We start from the raw sequence: 19,988 nt of genomic DNA on the forward strand, positions 1-19,988 counted from the left end.
TTATGCTTTTAATTTTCAATTTTGTATATTTATATGATTTGATTTATATTATTCATATACCTTGTGTAAAGGGTTTTTGTTAAACTCAATAAAAATATTTTAAAAAGAAGGAAAAACACTAAGCTGGAGAAACTCCGCAGTTCAAAACAAGGTATGTTATATAACACAGATAAAGATAAGTTACCTTGATAATGGCTCATGCCTGAAACATTGATTATGTAAATAATTTGATAAAGGGCTCAAGCCCGAAACATTAGTTATCTGTGCTATATAAAGTACACAGTTTGACCAGCTGAGTTTCTCGAATCACGACGTCTGCAGACTTTCGTGGTTTACTTTTGATGTACCATGAACGTACTGATTTTTCAAAAGGAATAAACCATGATATGCCCTAATGGGAAAACCAAAATAAATTATGTAAAACAACTCATAAATATATAGTTTTTTTTTAAATGGAGCACAACATCTCAAAGTATTTGTTCAAACGTAGCAAAATTTAGATGACTGGAACAAATGTGGAATGTATATTTGAGGCTGTCTATATAATTCAGAACAGAGCATTCAGGCACTAGGACCATGGGGAAACCTTTCAAACCCATTTTAGTGCAACTGATTTGTAATGCAAACACTCAGACAGCCAGCAAGGAACAAGAATTCAAACATAGCTAGAGTTCACGAGCATAGAAATAGAGATTCCAGCAGTCTGGATCTGGCATGGGACGCCAGATCTAACCCCAGAGGCAAACATCTTTGCTGGATGTCTGCATTGCAAGTGATATGAGCTTAAAGCAACAGAGAAAGACAGAAGACAAGTGATTTGTGCAATGGAAATTGATTTGAGTTTAAGTCTTATCACACACAAACTGGAGTTAAACAAAGAACAGTGATTCTGTTTCCTTTAACGTGGAGGTAAGGAATTTGATTTATTGTACTGTTGAATGCAGTGAAAGCTTTAAAAATATGGATCATTCAGTTGTAACATCTGTTGCTAACGTTTAACACGGCTGAATTCTGAAAACAAAGGCTGTTTTCAAAAAAAAAGACAATAGAAAAATTAGAGGGAGAAAATCTCACATTTTGTTCAGAGATCTACGCTAAAATGAAACAATTATGGCAAAATTATCCTTCTTCCCCCCACAAGAAATACAGGTAAATGACCATGGTCGAAAGTATATAGCAACCCTCATGAATAAAATTGTAGAGCAGAAGGCAAAAGTAGGAAAATGCTAAACTTGTTTTTTTTTTCCAAAGGTTTCTGTATTGTATAAATATTGGAATAAATATTTTCTAAACATTAAATAATTAATCATCTAAATTGTAGTACTGACATCATGTGGATCAAACACATTTCATCAAGAGATATTTAAAACAGAAAAAGTGATTGACAATTGTGTTCCAGGATAATACTTGTATTTCATTTTAATAGTTTGACTAGTAATAAGAGAGTCCCGTTTGAATTTGGAACAGTATGAGGAAATATTTGAAAGTTCACACAATGTGAACAAATGCTTAGCTCTGGTTAAATTTAATATCTGAGTAATGTGTGTGATTGTAATTAATTTCATACTGCTTGTCGTTCATGCCAAATAAGCATTCCTCTCCTCTAAGGGTGAACATTTTGTTCTTACTTTCATTCCCTTTCCTGTCATTTTCACATGAATCTGGTGAACGTTTCCCCAGGTCTTATGCACTCAAGACTTGGATTCTCCCAGGTGTGCTATTAAAATGCAATTTCTATCATTTAATAATTGTGAGAATTGCACAAAGATAAAACAAGATTAAACTATAATCTATCCTAGAAATTTAATATGCTGCAAAATGCACATACAAACTACAGTACTAAATACTAGGAGAGGCACTCTTTCCTTTTTGTTCCCTGTAAGTCATGATCTTTTCAGATGAAACACTTCTGAAAGAGCAAATGTATATTCACATTCCATAAAAAGGGATTAATATCTTCACCTGAGTTTACTTGTCAAATTATCGTCACAAATTCCAATGTTGTTACACAAAATAAAATGATACTGATGCAACCCAATTTACATTCCCATCGTATCTATTTAATTTAAGTTCTTCTTTGGTAGTCAAGAGAATTGATTGAAGTGCCTTGTCTGGTTAGTTTACAATAAACCTTGCTATAATTTATAAATGACCAATAAAGACATTAACAAGACTCACTAAAGAAAGCTGCTTAGTAAACGGTTTTTGTGGTTTATTTGTGAATTATGTATTTCCAGTTTGACATCATTGTGTTGAGTGATAACTCAGAGTCTTCCTCTTCCCAATAAGTTTTCTCTTCAAATTAAAAGAGCATTGTTGCTTCTTTGTCGGGTTTGACAGGAAGGAATTTCCATGTTGGGGTATGTCACATTTCTGGGCCATTAGTAACAGAATTCCTTGAAATTTTCAGTGTATAGTGTAGGCATGTTAGCAGCAATTGCAAGTTCATACCACCTGTGTACTCCGATTGTACATTCTATTTACACTTCTTGTTAGAGGAGGTGGGTGGTGGTGAGGTTCAAATTGATCTCCTCCTCACTTTTCTCCCCCTTCCAAAAAAATGAAACTTTTGGACAATGATTCTACAAATGCCAAAAGCAATTTGTTAACATGTCCAAACTTCCATTTTTCATGTCCAAGTGTAAATAATAAGTAATAGTGAATTATTGAGTATGGGACGCAAAAGGCAAAGCTGCTGTCACCCTCATCCAACACTCACAAACATGCACAATCCAACCACAGTCACTTGAAAGTGATTTGGAGTGGAACCCAAGCGAATGTCTTGGTCCAGATAATGAGCTCCTTTGACCAAATCAGTGAATTCAGTATAGACTAAAAACAAACAGGCAGCATTACTGTACAGTGTGACACTATATCCGGTGATGCTTGGACTTGGTGAGACATCAATTGTTATTTTTTTTGCTTTGAAGATTATTTCCTCCCTAGTCCCTGGTTTCTCGACATCACATGCAAACTGCAGCTGAGAGTGAACGTGGATGAACTACGTCAGGGCTCTGAATAGCTCTTTGGAGCTCAACAATTTTTGCCAAGAGACAGGTGTTTACAATTTACTTCCTCTCCTCAGTAGGTCGAGCTTAGTCTCCACTGAGCCAGCTCCAATATAAACTAACAAGCCTATGACTATGGAGCGCAGAAATCATGTAGTCTCAACACAAACAAATATAAACAAGGTGGTAATCCTATTACAAATATTCTTGAGAAAAAAAGAACAACTGCTGGAGAAACTCTGCAGATCAGGCAGCATCTGTGGAGGCAGAGGGATGGTTGACATTTTGGGTTGAAGTTCTCATGGTGATCGAGGAACATTGACCATCAATCTGCCCGTTTTCATGAAAGGGGTTCAACATGCAGGATTAAGTTGGTTTTGTTATTCTTCCTTCCCCTGTCCACCTTGCCTCACTGGTTCATGAGCACACCAGGTTCCTCTGCAATCCCATCAAGCCTTCAGGTTAGGTATTGCAGAAATGGAGGCTGATGCCAGGTTTGTGCTGGCCCTCCAGGTACTTTCAGGTAAGCTCCAGGTCACAAACGTAGTACAGCACAGTATAAGCCTTTTGGGGCACCATGATTTGCCAACATATATTAACCCACTCCAGCATCAACCTGACCCTTCCCTCTCTCACAGCCTATAACTCTCCATTTTCCTACATCCATATGCCTATCTAAGATTCTTTTACCATATTGGACCGGCCTCCACCATGACCTCGGCAATGCATTCCAGGCACCCGCCCCTCTATGTAAAACACAACCTCTGATATCTCCCTTAAACCATCTTCCGCTCATCTTAAACAGATAGCATCTTGTATTGGCATTTGTTGCAACAAGAGAAAAGTACTGGCTCTTTACCTATTTATGCCCCTCATAATCTTATACACCTCTATTATGTCACTTTTCATTCCCCACCACTCCACAAAGAAAAGCAAAGCCCTTGCTCTGTCAACCTTTTATCAGAAGACATAATCGCCAATCCAGGCAGCATCCTGGTAAACCTCCTCTGCATCCTCTCTAAAGCATCTACCTGTAATGGTAGTATTCTGCCTTGTCCCTGCTGAGAGGCCGACATCCCCGCTGCTGCTGGGAGCCCAAGGTGGTACGGAGTAACTAGAGCAGTGGCATCATCTTGCAACCTATGTTATGATTTGAAACACATGCGAAGACTGCCATTGCTCTTTCTCCTTCTTCAATCTCTCTCTCTCCTCAGTGACGGCAATCTGCGCATGCGTTCCAAATCACCGTTTTTTTTTTAAGTGTCATTGGATCCGTCAAAGTACAATACAGGTAGACCCCGACTTACCTTAATTCAAAACAGATTCTGATCATCGTAACTGAAGTATTGTAAGTCTGAATATCGCAAGTCGAGGTCCATCTGTACATCCTTCTTGTAATAAGAGGACCAGAATACTCTATTCAGAGTTTTACAGTTGTAACATTATCTCACGCTCTTGAACTTAATCCCCTGATTAATGAAGGCCAGCATTCCATATGCCTTCTTAACTATTCAATCAACTTCAAGGTAACATTTAGGGATCCATGGATCTGGACCTCAAGATCCCTGATTCTCCACACTACTAAGAATCCTGCCATTAACCACTACTCCACCTTCAAGTTCGATCTTCTAAGGTATATTGCTTCACATTTATCTGGATTAAAATCGTCTGCCACTTCTCCGCCCAGCTCAGCATCTTGTCCGTTTCTTGTTATAGTCTTTGACATCCTTCATCTCACTTGCAAACTTACTAACCTATGCCTCCATTTGTTCATCCAAATCATTTATTTATTTTTTTTAAATCACAAAGCGCAGGGGTCTCAGAACAAATGCCTGTGGAACAATACAAGTCATCCATCTTCAGGCAGGATACATTCCATCTACTAACACCATCTGCCTTCTGTGGGCAAGCTAAATCTGAATCTAACCAGTCAAGTTTCTATGGATCCCATGCCTCAAGACTTTCTGGATGAGCCTACCTTGTCAATTTTTTAATAGACATACAGCAAAGGATCACTTCTTTGCCTTTTGGTTAAGATCATTTCAGCCCATGAGCCCATGCTGCTCAATTTACACCCCATGTACCCCCAGTATGTTTTTTGATTGCCTTATGCACACCATATCCACTGGCCTACCTTCATCAATTTGTTCTGTCACCTCTGTGAAAAACTCAGGCTCATAAGGGACAACCTGCCCCTCAAAGCCATGTAGACTATCCTATCAAGACTATTCATCTTCAAATGCTTGTAAACCCTATCCCCAAGAAGCCTCTCCAAAGGTTTACCCACCACTGATGCAAGTCTCCTTTCTTGAATAAGAAGAAGGGAGCAATGTTTCAATCCTCTGGTCCCAATCCTGTGGCCAGAGAGGATGTAAAAATCATCATTAATACCCCAGCAATCTCTTCCTGTAATAACCTGGGGTATATCCTGCCGCTGCAACCGTGTCTGCCTGTCCCGCATCGGACTTGTCAGCCACAAACGAGCCTGCAGCTGACGTGGACTTTTACCCCCTCCATAAATCTTCGTCCGCGAAGCCAAGCCAAAGAAGATCCTGCCTACTATTTCTCAGAAGCTCTAACACTGCACCTTTCTTAAGTATGTGTACTGACAATAACCACACCAGCAGTGCGACTATAAGACAGCTTTAATAAACTAATATGTACACTAAGAGGCCTTGTCTCTCTGCAAGATGAACCTGGAAGGCTAGACTGTAACTCTGGACTGCATACCAGGATGACCCCTGGTGACCTTGTGGTGTAATTACATATCACCACAGTCTGTTCTCTGCTGACCTCATTTTCCTCATTTCCTCTCTCTGGTGAACATTGAAGCAAAGTATTTATTAACTACCTCCCCTACCTCCTCCGCCTCCAGGCATGTTTCCCCTTTTATCCCCAAGCAGTCCAACCCTCACTCTAATCCTGTCCTTCACATATGTGCAAAATGCCTTGGGGGTTTCCTTAATCCAATTTGCCAATGCCTTCTCAAGTTCCTCTCTAGCTCTCCTAAGCCCCTTCTTAAGTTCCTTCCTGGTTATCAATAACCCTGCCTAATTTTTAAACCTTTTGGATGCTTTCTTCTTCCTCTTGACTAAATCTTCCACTTGTCCACCCTGGTTCCTTAACACTCTTCCTGTCTCCGTGGGAGAAACCTGTCTGTGACCCTGGGCAAGTGGTCCCTAAACCATCTCCACCTTTCCACTGTGTATTTCCCTGAGAATATCTGAGAGGTCTGACCCTGACTGGGTTCATACTCATCCAGTCTGGCCACCTGTCCAGTCAGCCTGCCCACCTAGTGTGTCAGGAATCCTTCCTGGACACACCTCACAAATTCTGCCTCTAATGCTTTTGCAATAAGGAGGTGCAAAGCAATATTGAGCAAGTTGCAATCACCCATGACAACTCTTCTGTTTTTCCAGCTTTCCAAAACCTGTCTCCATATCTGCTCATCAATGGCCTAGAGGCTACTGGTGGGGGGGGAGGGGGGGAGGAATAGAATGCATCCAATAGGTGATTGCTCCCTTTCTGTTTCCAACTTTCACCCGCAGCTCCATGTATTCATCAGTAAAAACCTCAGGCACAACACGACTAACAATATCACTCTCAGCATAACCTGAGAGGTCATAGAAGTCATACCAAGAATCATTTTTCCATCAAAGGAGGGAAAACGATGAAGCAGCAGCAAAAAAAAAAGTTTTGTGGCCTTTATTGAGCTTGAAACACTTGCTAGTCAGCTCACGTTATCAGATTGGGAACGTCAAGGACTAGAAAATGTCTTACCAGCTCACCTCGTCCTTTATCAGGAAGGCGCAGCAGTGCCTACACTTCCTAAGGAGGTTGAGGAGGCCAAGACTCCCAGCCCCCATCTTAGAAATATTTCACAGGAGCACAATTGAGAGTGTCTTGACTGCCTGCATCTGTATGGTTGCTGCAAGGCATCGGACAGGAAGTCTATACAGAGGATCATCAAAATGACCGAGAAGATCCCTAGGGGGTCTCCCTTTCCTCTATTGATGCCATTCAGTGGGATGATTGCTTAAATCGAGCTCAAAGAATTATTAAAGACTCTTTCTATCCAGAACACAGTATCTTTGACCACTACCGTCAAGGAGATGGTATGGGAGCATCAAATCAGACCTGCCTAGCTGGGGAATACAGACTGTGAGACTGATGGACAGTTTCCTGCAAATGAGTAAATCATTCTAAAATATTTAAAGAAATAATTTAAAGTAAAAATATGTGGCTATGTGTACTATGTATTATGTGTGTCACTGCGCCTACCCCATCTCCAGCTGTTTCAACTTTTGTCCTGCTACTGGATCCAGATAGGAATTGGGAAGAGAGAGTGAGGCTGACGATGCTCATGGAGGGCAGAAAAAATGTTACAGAGACACACTAAAGGCCTCCCTGAAGTCTCTTGACATAGTCACAACCACCTGGGAAATGCTGGCACAAAACCACTCTACCTGGTGTGGTCGAACCCAAGTGAGCTGTCAAGCTTAAGAAGCAAAGCTCACAGTTGAAGCACAACATAAGCCCGAATCCAGAGCCATCAGTGCAACAACTGCAGCGCCTGCATGTCTGCCCAACATATGCCAGGACATTCTGCGCCCAAATTGGCCTGACCAGTCATCTTCGGACACACCACATCCAATCTTAAAGTGGCTAATGGTGTCGAGGTCTTCATCGATGACGATGGATGAATGACATTATGTGTGTATGTTTGTGCACTGTGGTCCAGAGAAATGCTGCTTTGTCAGGTTGTACATGTACAGTTAGATATTAATAAACTTGAACCTAAAGTTCAGGTATGCTACAAGATATTGTCCATCTATATCCCCTCAAAGTTTTCATCATCAAATGCTCCCCCATTTTGATGTTAAGAGTATTCCTTGAATCTATCAAATACCAGCCTTCTGAAATGGATTCAGATAAGAAATTTCACCTAAAGGACAGGGAATCATCACTGATATATTTAAGAAGGTGACTGACAGATTTTTTTGTTTAGCTCCTCAGGGAATCAAGAGAAGTTGAGTTGTGTAAGAAAGTGGCACTGAGTAAAAGATTAGTTTGAATGGTAGAGGGGACAAAAAAACTTTTGTTGAGTGAAGAAACTTTGGAGCATTATAAAATCATTACTCTTTCACTTATAAAGGTTTAATTTCTACCTGGTTCACTATTCTTCATACATCCCCTAAATTTAAGCTGCTAAAAATTCTTTAGAATTGAATAAAAGGTTTAAATGCAAATGTTCAGAATCATGAGGTAATTTGAGATGATAAATACTGAGGTTATAAACAATGAAAAGCTTTGAAAAATAATGGGGTTTTAAAGGAATTTTCATACAGCAGTTTATTAGGATATGGCTTGCATTACTCCAACCAAATAATCGGACTTAGGAAGGAATTAAAATCATGTTAAAGAATGTGATAGCCATCATGTTTGGATGATGTTGGCCATATCATCCAAAAACACAGCATCTCCTTCCACTGCTACGCTGATGGTATTCAGCTCTATCTCCCCTTGAAGCCCAACGATCAAGCAGAGATAACCAGCCTCAATGACTATCTGAAGGACATAACGTGCTGGAGCGCTCAAAAGTTCCTGCAGCTAAACAAAGGCAAATCTGAGATCATCCTATTTGTACCGCACACCCCCCCACCCCCACCCCACCAACTCCACCAAAATTATCTGCAATACTCTTGGTAATTTATCCACTCTCATTAAACCACACATCAAATCCCTTGGTGTGATATTCGATTCCAACTTCAAGTTTGACAAATAAGTCATTGCAGTAGTAAAAGCTAACTTTTACCAGCTCCGCACTATTGCCAAAATCAAATCATTCCTGTCACTGAAAGACCTTGAGAAAGTTGTGGATGCCTTCATTTTCTCCCATTTAGACTACTCCAACTCTATACGGGAATTAGTCAGTCGTCATTATCCCATCTGCAACTGGTGAAGCATGTGGCAGCAAGGCTCCTGACAAGTGTCAAGAAGAGGGACCCTATCACCCCTATTCTGGCCTCCCTCCACTGGCTGCCTGTATGGCTCAGAATAGATTTTAAAGTTCTCCAGTTTGTTTACAAAGCCCTTAAATGGACTACCCCCCTCTTACATCATTGATCTCCTAACTCCCTAATCCACTTCAAGACCCCTCAGTTCGGCCAATTTAGGGTGCTGGGTTGTTCCGCGCTCAAATAGCAAATGCAGGGGACATCGCGCCTTTGCTACTGCAGACCCCAAACTGTGGAACAACATTCCCCCCTCCATCAAATCAGCACTTTCCTTAAATTCTTAAATCCAGGTTGAAGTTGTATTTTTATTCACAAGCGTTTTGAAGTGATTGTTGATTATAACTATGTTTTATGTACAATTCTGACCTTGGGTACTATAAATAGCTGCTTAAGTTGAGATGTAATTATGATCTGTACAGCACTTTGGTCAATGAGAGTTGTTTTAAATGTGTGATATATAAATAAAATAAACTAATGATAAGACAATATGGAGTAAAAACATCTGGGTAACAGCCACACTGACTCATGGATCAAATGGTTTCACTCAGTAAAATTTTATGCGAACTGGCTGTATGAACAGTTGTTCTAGTAATTACCAATGTAACGTCAGAGGGAATGATGCGTGGCATTGGTGGTGAGAGAACTCACGCACAAATTTCCCACACCACTGTACTCATCAGTTCTGTTGTTCTGAGACCAGCAACTGCAGGTCACTTCTGCCTCAATAATGTCAGACTGCTCATTGAAGGTCACCTATTAGACTACTTAGCCATGTATCTGATGCTGGAAGATATGAGAACTAGACATTTCCTTATAATGCAATATTTTGAGCGCTATAAAAACACAGTTGACAAGGGAATTTAACTTCAATGCATTTTTTGACCACAAGTTTCCATAAGAAGGAACCGTCAGTTACACATTATGAAATGCATAATTACCACAATATGACAAATCATTCCAATGCAACCATTTCAATCAAAGAATATTTAGAATTTCTTCCCAGTTTGGTAACAGGACTCATAATGGCAAATGTTTTTTACAGGACAAACCTATAGCTAAACTATACAATAATCAGTTAGACAACTTAGTTTCGTGACATTGGAAGTGAAAACAATGGACTCCAGCAGACAATCAACTGGATGGACATAAATCCAAATGGGGTTTCCACTTAATTGGTACAAAGGAAAACACGAAATGGACAATGATTCCTTTAGTATTAGATTAACTATTCATTGGTTAGACTTGTACACGATCTGTTTAATTGCACACTTGATGAATAGCCACTCAGGTGAGATTCTGGAAGACCACCAATACCTCTGATTTTTTTTTATTCAAATAATTAGTGCATTTAGGTGAGGCGGGGAGGACACAGAAAAGAAAATCCTCAATCGTACAGTGTCCCTTCCAATACAGTATCAGTGAAGTATGTTGTGCAATAGAGAAAATGTTAATAATTTCTTGTGGCCTCCGTCGGTCATGGTCGACCATGGGTGCTGCATCTCTGGTAGCTGGAGTGACATCTCCAGGGCACAAGCCAGGACAGAGTTGATGTGGAGATCCATCTGTTGCCCATGCAGTGGGACCCTCCTCTCCATGCCAATGACAGGTCCAAAGGAACAACAAAAGTCGATACAGTTTGATGCCAGCAGCATTGCAGGAGTTCCCTTGCTGGTGCTGGGTACAGCACTCAGCTGCCTTCAGGACTCTGACTCTGGATCTTTCCCCCCTCAGGTTTTACTCCCAAAGCCTTTCCCGTAAGTGGGTATAGTCACAGAGCAGTGGAGGTTTGAAATCGGAGTTTTCCCTCTCCAAGACGAGTTACCATCCATGGTTAATGAGCCCCATCTACCTAGAGCAACTGGATTCAAGGCACCAGTTTCTCTGGTCAGTGAGAACAGCTCCGCCAGGCATAAGACCTATGCCACTTGTGAAGGCCAGGTGTTGGATTTGGTTGTCAGAGGCTGTTTGAAACACAGGTCATGAACATCATTTGTGTCGCAGTGGGAGCTCGTCCCCACTCCCACCCTTCGGCTATAACAACCTGTTAATGATTAGTGTGTTGCATGTCACTTAGAGGTCTAGGATATTTCAAAATATGGTACAGTATAATTTAGTTAGAATAGTTTTACTATTAGAGTAACTGCTAAACAGCGGTGAGCCACAATTATGGATCAGTATCTAAGAAATATTTTAGGATTTCTTAAAAATAAATACTGGGACTTGGAAAATTTCCCTGTTCTTCAAGAAATGTCATAAAATATTTTTACTGCAGAAGGACTTCAGTAAGGACATGAAAGCCCACACCTCTGGCACTACAGAACCTCCTCAGTAACCTTCTAATATGCTGAACCAAAAAACAAGAAATTGTGCACGAACCCAGCTGGCAATGTTCAGTTCACAAATCACCCAACGTAATTATGATGGGACGACAAAACCCATCTGCACCATCAGAACAGCTCCACATATCAATGCACATTGATGGTGTCCTTCTCCAGTGAGCAGGAGTTGGAGAGGTGGAGTCCAAGAGCAGACTTGTTCAAATAGATGAGTAAAATACTGAGAGATACAAGCAGAGTGGCCATTGTGGGAGTGGCCATCAGGTGAGTGGACCAGAATAAGAGTGGAGAGTTGAGGCTTTGGCTCAAGAGCCTTTTGTGAGAAGAGGGTGGGGAGGTGATGCAGAAGCTGAGGTAAGGACATCCCAATGGAGCAACAGAAAGAATTCAGCAAGAAGGCACAGGTAAGGGCAGATTTTACATCCATGACTACGTGGCTAGGGACAATTGAAATACCATCTATAAATTTGCTGATGACACCATGGCCATTGGCAGAATCACAAATGGAAATGAGGAAGCCTCCAGGAGGGAGATAGATCAGCTCGTTGAGTGGTGCAATCAACATTAGGAATGGGAAATCAGTCCTTATTGAGGGGGTCATCAGTGGAAAGGGTTAAGAACTTCAGGTTTCTGTGGGTCAACATCTCTGAGGATCTGTCCTGGAGCCTCCATGTCAATGCAATCATGATTGAAGGCTCGCCAGCGGCTATACTTAGTGAGGAGTTTGAGGAGATTCAGCATGTCACCAAAGACTCTTGCAAATTTATTCAGATGTACCGTGGCGAGCATTCTGACAGGTTACATCACTGTCTGGTATGGAGGTGCCAATGCACAGGACAACAAAAAATCTACAGCTTGTGAACTTGGCCAATGCCATCAAAGGGACCAGTCTCCACTCCATTGGGAGCATCTACAAGAAGTGGTTTCTTAAGAAAACAGCCTCTATCCATGCCCTCTTCACACTGCCACCATCAGGAAAGAGATACAAGAACCAGAACCCAGCAGCACAAGGACAGCTTCTTCCCTTCTGCTATTCAAATTTCTGAATGGGCAATGAACCACAGACCTTCTCTTACTTTTGGACATTTATTTTAAAATGTAATTTTATAGCAATATTTGCCCTGTAATGCTGTTGAAAAACAATGAATTTCATGACATGTTCATGAAAATAATTTTTGATTTGAATTCTAATTTCTTTCTGCTTCATAGACAGTGGGAATGTCAGCCAGGGTAGGGACATGCTCCTCTTGCAGAATGTGGATAGTCAGGGAAGCCAACAGTATCCCTAACAACTTCATATGTGAGAAGGGCATCCAGCTGGAGTTCCTTACAAACCGTGTTAGGGAATGGGAGCCGGAGCTGGCTGAACTCCAGATACTTTGGGATGCTTAGGGCATGATTGACAGGAGATACATGGATGCAATCACATCTAGAAGGCAAGATGATGGTATCTGGGTGACATTCAGAAGAGGGAAAGGAAACAGGAAGTCAGAGCAGAGCACCCCTATACCCCACAATAACATGTATACCATTTTGGATACTGTTGAGGGGATGACCTACCAGGGACAAGCCACAGTGGTTAGGTCTTTGCCACACAGTCTGGCCTTGTGGCTAAAATGCAAAGGGAGGAGAAGAGATGAGATGTAGTGATAGGAGATTCCATAGTTATGGGAGCAGATAGGAATTTCTCTGGAAGAGATCAGGAATCGTGAATGGTATGTAGCCTCCCGGGTGCTGGGATCTGGCATATCTCAAATTGAGTTCATGGCATTCTGAAGAAGGAGGGTGAGCAGCCAAAAATGTATTGATTTCAGCCTTAAAGGCAAATCGATGTAGCAATATGTTAATTCAAATTCAGTTCCAAATGGTAAACATTGAGGTAGAATTTATTATTTTCTGAAATAATTGTAATCTAAAAGGTAAGATAGCAATGCTTATCGAATAAATTAGAATTTAAAAAATAGGTAACTTTGTCACTGTTGAAGATATTTCTGTAGCAATAGAACTGATTCTGGAAAGAAAAATCAAATATTCACTCAAACTGCGTTGTGAAGCTAAACAGCCCAGGAATGCTATGATGGCCTTTAGTAAAAGCCAATCTCATTACGTACCATTCTGCAATTTACAACACAAAATCTTTTATTTCCTTCTTTGTCTTTTTTCTTCTTGAAACAAAATCAGTTGTAGTTTTCTATTTGCTGTATGAGCAAAGTCAATTGTTATCAAGTTAATTTCAATGAAATTTTAGAAAAATTTCAGAGATTAATAATTTCAACTCTCTGAAAGATAGATTTCTAGTTGTATAATAATTTAACATTGCTTATGTCTGTTCGGAAATTGAAAAGGAAAAGGATTGCAAATAAGTTCTCTGTTCTGCTGGGCTCCTCAGAGTTCTACCACTTACCATGAAATCTGAGCAGTTTATTCGATTTGATTTTACTCCAGACAATGAGTTAAAGACAAATAATGTGTGTATCAGGATTTCATCCTCTGCTGGTGTTTGTGAGACGGTTCCACAGGAGTTGTGGCTTCAGTCGAGTTAGTAGTTCATATTAGGTGAATAATGTGATCAGTGACTTGGAGACTAATGCTACATTGTTCAAGTGTGGAGATGGACCAAAGAAGATATGAATCAAAAAGTATGGAAGTCATGAAATGTAGACAAAGAGAACCAGAGGAACATAAATAAGGAATATTGGACAACAGAGAAAAAAGATAGTAAACAATAAATCAGAGAGAATTGCAGATGAAGAATATAAAGTTAATCAAAGAACCATCAAACATTACAGCACAGAAACAGGCCCTTCACCCTTCTAGTCTGTGCCAAACTATTTTTCTACCTAGTCCCACTGACTGACACCCAGCACATAGCCCTCCACACCTCTCCCATCCATATACCTGTCCAAATTCTTCTTAAAAGTTAAAATTGAGCCTGCATTTACCACTTCTGTTGGCAACTTGTTCCACACTCCCACCGCTCACTATGTGAAAAGTTCCCCCTTATGTTTCCTCTAAACTTTTCCTTTCACCCTTAACCTATGTTCTCTGGTTTGTATCTCGCCTACCCTCAATAAAAAAAGCCTGTCTACATTTACTCAGCCTATATCCCTCATAATTTTAAATACCTCCATCAAATCTCCCCTCATTCTTCTATGCTCCAAGTCTTAACCTGTTCAACCTTTTCTGTAACTCAGTTCCTGAAGTCCAGCCAACATCCTAGTAAGCACTCTTTCAATCTTATTGATATATTTCCTTTAGTTAGTTGACTATATTGTGCACAATATTCCAAACTTGGCCTCAGCAATGTCTTAAATTTCAATTTCAAATTTAGGCATACAGCACAGTAACAGGCTCTTTCAGCCCATGAGTCCATGCTACCCAATTACATCTAATTGACTGACAACCTCCGGTACAATTTGATGGATGGGAGGAAATTGGAGCCCCTGACGTAAACCCACGCAGACACAGAGAGAACATACAAACTCCTTACAGACAGTGCGGGATTTTAATCCTAGTCCCGATTCCTGGTGCTGTAACAGCATTGAACTAACTGCTCCACGAACCGTGCATCCATGCTAATCGTGCCACCCTACTTATACAGCTTTATCCAGCTCCTATACTCAATATTTTGATTGATGAAAGCTAATATGGAAAAATATCTCTTTACAACCCTATCCACCTGAGACACCACTTTCAGGGAATTATGTTTCTGTATTCCCAGATCCCTCTGTTCTGCTGGGCTCCTCAGAGTTCTACCACTTACCATAAATGTCCTTTCTTAGTTTGTCCTTCCAAAAAGCAACATATCACACTTGTCTGCATAAAATTCTGTCATATGGTAGCCCATTTTTCCAGCTGGTTCAGATCCCTCTGCAAGCTTTGAAAGCCTTAATCCTTGTCCACAATGCCTCCAATCTTAGTGTCATCTGAAAATGCTGATCCAATTAACCACATTATCATCCAGATCATTGATATAGATGAAAAATAACAATAGTCCAAGCTCTGTCCTGAGGCACCCTACTAGTCACAGGCCTCCAGTCTGAGAAGTCATCATCCACCACCACTCTCTGGTTCCTCTCGTATAGCCAACATAGAATCTATTTCACTACTTCCCCATGAATACCAAGCATCTGAACTTTCCTGACTAACCTCCAATGTGGGGCCTTGTCAAAGACCTTTCTAAAGTCCATGTAGTCAATACCCACAGCCTTTCCTTCATCAGCTTTCCTGGTAAACTCCTCAAAATACTCTATCAGATTGGTTAAACATGACCTACCACTCACAAAGCCATGTTGACTATCCCCAGTCAGTGCCAGGCTATCCGAATACTTCTATATGTGATCTCTTAGAACACCTTGCAATAATTTACCTACTACTGACATCAGGCTCACCAGCCTATAATTTCCATGGTTACTTTTGGAGTCTTTATCAAATAACGGAACAACATGAGCTACCCTCAAATCCTCTGACACCACACCTGTGGCTAAGGACATTTAAAATATTTATGCTAGAGCCCTTGTAATTTCTACACTAGCCTTTCTTAATGTCTGAGGGAATATCTTGCCAGGCCCTGGGGATTTATACACCATTATTTGCTTTAAGACAGCAAACACCTCCTCCTCTTTAACCTGTATAGGTTCCACAAACTCTCTGCTAGTTTTCTTAGCTTCCCTTGACCCTGTGCTAGTTTCCTGAGAAAATACTGAGGCAAAAATCCTATTAAAATCTCCCCATCTCTTTTGGTTCCATACATAGCTGACCACTCTGATCTTCAAGGGGACCAATTCTGTGCTTTATTATCCTTTTGGTCTTAATATACCTGTAGAAACCTTTAGGATTGTCCTTCACATTGTCTGCCACAGCAACCTCATGTCTCCTCTTAGTATTTCTGATTTCTTTCTTGAGTTTTTCTTGCATTTTTTAAGTACATCATTTGCTTTGTGTTGTCTAGACCTGCTATACACCTCTCTCTTCTTTCAAACCAGATCTACAATATCCCTCAAAAACCAAGGTTTCCTATGCCTGTCAACTTTGCCTTTAATCCTGACAGGAACATACAAACTGTACTCTCAAAATTCTACATTCCTTGCACAGAAAACAAACCTCTCAATCCATCCATTCTGGATCCTTTCTCATTTCCTAAAAATTGGCCTTTCTCCAGTTTAAAATCTCAACCTGAGGACCAAGACCTAGCTTGCACCATAATTAACTTGAAACTAATGGAATTAAGATCACTGGACCCAAAATGTTCACCTACACATACTTCTGCCACCTACACATACTTCTGTTTAATTCCTTAAAAGGATATCCGGGAGTCACGTGATGGAGTAGTGGCCGGACGGTGAACTCCAGCCCTCTCCAGAAAAGTCAGGAAAAACAAGAGAAAATACAAAGGCACAGAAATACAAGTTAAAGAAAAGTGAGTATAAAGGTGGAAAGAAGATGGAGACAAAAGGAGAAAAATCAAAATCAACGGAAAGAAGAGAGGAAGAGAAGACAACGGAGGAAAAAGGTGAAGGCCTTACCTGTCCGAAGAGGCCCGCTGTGGAGAGAAGACCCCACTACCTCAGGTCGGTAGAAAGAGAACTACAACAATGGCTCACAGAGCCGAGTAAAAGTGCGCAACCGCGCATGCGCGAGGAGTCGCGCATGCGCGATGCGCATGAAAAAAAACACACCGACGGGAGGGGGGACCAGCTGGGGAGTCGATCTCCACAGCCGGCAACGACAGCTGCAGAACACCTGCAGCAAGAAGAGACCACAGAAGACAATGGAAACAAGAAAGAAGAGGAGGAAAGGGCAGCAAAGAAACAACAGATGGTCAACCCAGAGGAAGAAGAAGAGGAAGAATACAGTGAAATAGATAAAGGGAAAGGCAAGGTAAAGGATATACTTGCTCTTGTTAGAGGATACATGGAGTCATTTAAAGAATGGCAAACACAGGAATTCAATGATTTAAGAAGAAGAATAAACAACACAGAAAAGAAAATAAATAAAATGGATATGACCTTAACAGAAATGGGGAAAAAAATGGACAAGATGGAAGAACGGGCAATAGCAGCAGAAATGGAGGTAGAAGACTTAAAAAAGAAATTGGAGGAATCTAATAAAAAAACTAAAGAGACACAAGAATTACTAGCCCAAAAAATAGATATAATGGAAAATTATAACAGAAGAAATAACATAAAGATAGTGGGCCTTAAGGAAGATGTAGAAGGCAAGAATATGAGGGAGTTTATAAAAGAATGGATCCCTAAGGCCCTAGGATGTCCAGAACTACAGCAAGAAATGGAAATAGAAAGGGCACATAGAGCATTGGCCCCTAAACCACAACCACAACAAAAACCAAGATCTATTGTAGTAAAATTCCTAAGATATACTACAAGAGAAAAGGTACTGGAGAAGACAATGGAAAAAGTAAGAGAGGGCAACAAACCACTGGAGTATAAAGGGCAAAAAATCTTCATTTATCCAGATATAAGCTTTGAACTCCTAAAGAAGAGAAAAGAGTTCAATGCAGCAAAAGCGATTTTATGGAAGAAAGGATATAAATTTACACTGAAGCATCCTGCGGTATTGAAAATATTTATTCCAGGACAACAAAACAGACTATTCTCGGATCCAGAAGAAGCACGAAAATTTGCAGAACAATTACAAAAATAGACTGAGGGATGAAGACGGGTAATGAGAGCAAAAATCATCACGATTGATATGTATGTGGGTAAAGACAAAAATAGACTGAGGGATGAAGACGGGTAAGGAGGGTAAAAATGACCACGATTGATATGTATGCGGGTAAAGAGGTATAAGAGTGAATAGAGACAATGGGCATATGTGAAAGTATCTGTAATTAGAGGAAAACATAGAGAGTATAGACAAGAATTAATAAGGGAAGGTAATGGAATAGAGAGAATAAGGAGGGAATTAAAAGAGTGACCTTTGTGACATATAAAAAGCGAAATCTTTTCTGGGGGGGGCTGGGTGGGGGAAAAGAGCGGTCACTGCAAAATCAGTTGATGCTTGCGAGTGGATTCGCAAATCCAAATGGAGAGGGGAGATGTGGTTGTCCGACAAGGGATAAAGGGCAACTCAGGAGGGGAAGGGGAGATTGGGGATAAAGAAGATAGAAATAGGAGAATAAGGAAAATGTTGGATGTTGTAGGAATGTTGTCTGGTAAAGAGTTGAAAATAAGAAAAGGATATCCAGCATTTCATTCTCTCTAGTTGGTACCTCCATATATTGATTTTAAAAACTTTCCAGAACACATTTGTCAAATCCAAGCCATCCAGACATTTTATAGGATGGGAGTCCCAGTCAATATCTGAAAAGTTAAAATCTCCTTCTATCAAAACCTTATGTTTCCTGCAGCTGTCTGCTATCTCTCTACAAATTAACTCCCCCAAATCTCGTTGACTATTGGGTGGTCTATAATACAACCCTATGAGTGTGGTATTACTTTTTCTATTCCTCAGCTCCACCCATATATTCTCAATAGATGAGCCCTCTGATCTAGTCCTGCATGATGTTAGGTCTGCTGCGTTCATGAATGAGTGAGTCAAACACCAGACTGAGTCGAAATCAAGGTTCTTTGTTCTTTATTGCCGGATTGTAACACTTGCAACTAACAGTGTTAGTTGGAGAAGGCACATTCTGCCGTTATCAGCAAGTGGTGTTTTTTTTATACCTCAGGATACGTACTTAGTAAATTATCATACCATGACATTGTCCAATGAATAAACTGTTGCTATCCTTCTCTGTTAGTCTGCTGCACATCATTCTTGTTAGTGCCAAGCTTATCTTGAGTGTACAAGGTCACATCTGCATTCTGTTACTCCTTAGTACTGGGTGACTCCTTCTCCGGTCCCATCTCATGATGTTTTTACCTTACAATCCCTCCTTTGTCCTCTTTAGAGGACAATCTTGCCCTGACTACGCTACCACCACGTTACATTAGTTCGCCTACTATTGCCAAGCTCTATACGGGTTCTGTTCACGGGGTTGTTCGGCTGGTGGGCGAGGGCTCCCCCCAACCCTCCTTTGCGTATACCCCCCATCCGTTTCCCCGATCCCATTGCCCGTTTACAAGTTTCATTCCCATTTGCCCCCAAGCAAATAACTAGCTAACCCCCCAAATATTAGTAATTACCCAAGTTAACATATAGTCTACAATCTATTTCATAATGTTTGTTCTACAATCTATTTAATAAACCCTCCTCCCCGTCACATTCTCCATCAGACTCCAGATCGATCTCTGCAACTTTTGACGCCTCCTTTGAAGTGAGATAGTCCCGCTCCGCAGCCTGCATAGCTTGATATTTCGGAGGCAGCTCATCGTGGTTGGCAAAGGCTCTCTCAATGGTCCTCGTGACCATCGTTCGAATGCATGGAATACAACAACAGCCACAAGTGATAAAAATGGATACAGAAATGAACAATCCTAGGAAAAGTTGTCCCAACATTGTGCCCCATTTCCCAAACACTCCATGTAACCAGGACAAAACAGGGTTAGAGACTCCAGATTGAGCTTTTAATTCCTTCGCCAATGCCTTAAGTTTTGTCAGCCCCTTAGTGAGTGACCCATCTGCCCTGTGTTATTAGAGATAGAAGTGCAGCATAGATCGAACTG

General features: G+C 40.8%; 1 protein-coding gene across 1 annotated transcript in view; it reads left to right on the forward strand.

The window, feature by feature from the left end:
* The first annotated feature begins 647 nt into the window (after positions 1 to 647).
* Positions 648 to 19,988, forward strand: part of LOC138741675 (serine protease 23-like) — a 45,416-nt gene continuing 26,075 nt past the window's right edge. Inside the window, exon 1 of the mRNA XM_069896013.1 lies at positions 648 to 909. The gene's annotated coding sequence lies outside the window, so the exon portion shown is untranslated. The remainder of the gene's footprint in view (positions 910 to 19,988) is intronic.

The sequence above is a fragment of the Narcine bancroftii genome, chromosome 8 (genome assembly GCF_036971445.1).
Source record: "Narcine bancroftii isolate sNarBan1 chromosome 8, sNarBan1.hap1, whole genome shotgun sequence".
Classification (NCBI taxonomy): domain Eukaryota; kingdom Metazoa; phylum Chordata; class Chondrichthyes; order Torpediniformes; family Narcinidae; genus Narcine; species Narcine bancroftii.